The 904-nt window shown below is 20.5% G+C and overlaps 1 non-coding gene across 1 annotated transcript; it reads right to left on the bottom strand.

Annotated features, from left to right (window-relative positions):
- Positions 1-510: 510 nt before the first annotated feature.
- Positions 511-584, bottom strand: TRNAV-AAC (transfer RNA valine (anticodon AAC)). The gene has a single exon. It is a non-coding gene; the product is annotated as a tRNA-Val (tRNA).
- Between the last annotated feature and the right edge of the window lie 320 nt (positions 585-904).

Genomic DNA, 904 nt, shown 5'->3' with positions numbered 1-904 from the left:
TATTGTATATTTATATTATTTTAATAATTTTTATTTATTTAAATGAATGATAAAGATATATCGATATGCACCTTAACATTAACTTAATGGTTTAAATATTCAATTGATATGTATTAATAAACTATATATTTATTGTCAATATATTCTCAGATTATTATTCATTCACCTTTGGTTTTATATTAAACTTAAATATATATTTTTATTTTTAAATACATTTTTTTAAACTTTAGTTCATATAAAAAAATTCTATTGTTTCTCTAAGTAATTTTTAACCATTTTGTTCTCTTGTCATCACTTAATAATTTTAAGGTCTCGCGAATTAAAATGTTTGAAAATTTTAAAAACGAAGAAAAAGTACTTTAAACCGAAATTAATTCAAAATATACCTTGATATTTATTTTAGATTAATGTAAACATGAACTAAAATAAAATTAATCTACATGAACATGAACTACAATATTGAATTAAATTAAAAAATATATACATTATTTAAAAAAGGGTAAAACAATTTGGCGTCGCCCGGACTCGAACCGGAAACCTTCAGTGTGTTAGACTGACGTGATAACCAACTACACCACGACATCATTGTGATTTATATTTTCTTTTGATCGTATATAATATCATAATAATTTTAAATATATTATGATTGATATTTTGATTTCAATTTAGTTGTGGAGCACCAGTAAATTTAATCATTATAATTTTTTTTGCTATTATTCATGACTGGTATTTTCTGTATTATTAATTTTTCATATTAATATTTTTTTAATTCTGTAAAAAAATAAAATATTTCATTTAACTAAAAAAAATGTAATAATGGTTATGGAGGAGAGAGTAATAAAATTGTTATTATAAGTTTAAATTTAACTCTTTTTCAAATACTGCAAACATACTCATTTTGTAC

Source organism: Phaseolus vulgaris, chromosome 1 (assembly GCF_051622355.1).
Source record: "Phaseolus vulgaris cultivar YP4 chromosome 1, ASM5162235v1, whole genome shotgun sequence".
NCBI classification, from domain to species: domain Eukaryota; kingdom Viridiplantae; phylum Streptophyta; class Magnoliopsida; order Fabales; family Fabaceae; genus Phaseolus; species Phaseolus vulgaris.
Note: the sequence above shows the minus strand (reverse complement) of the source record. Positions and strands in the feature narration are given on the sequence as shown.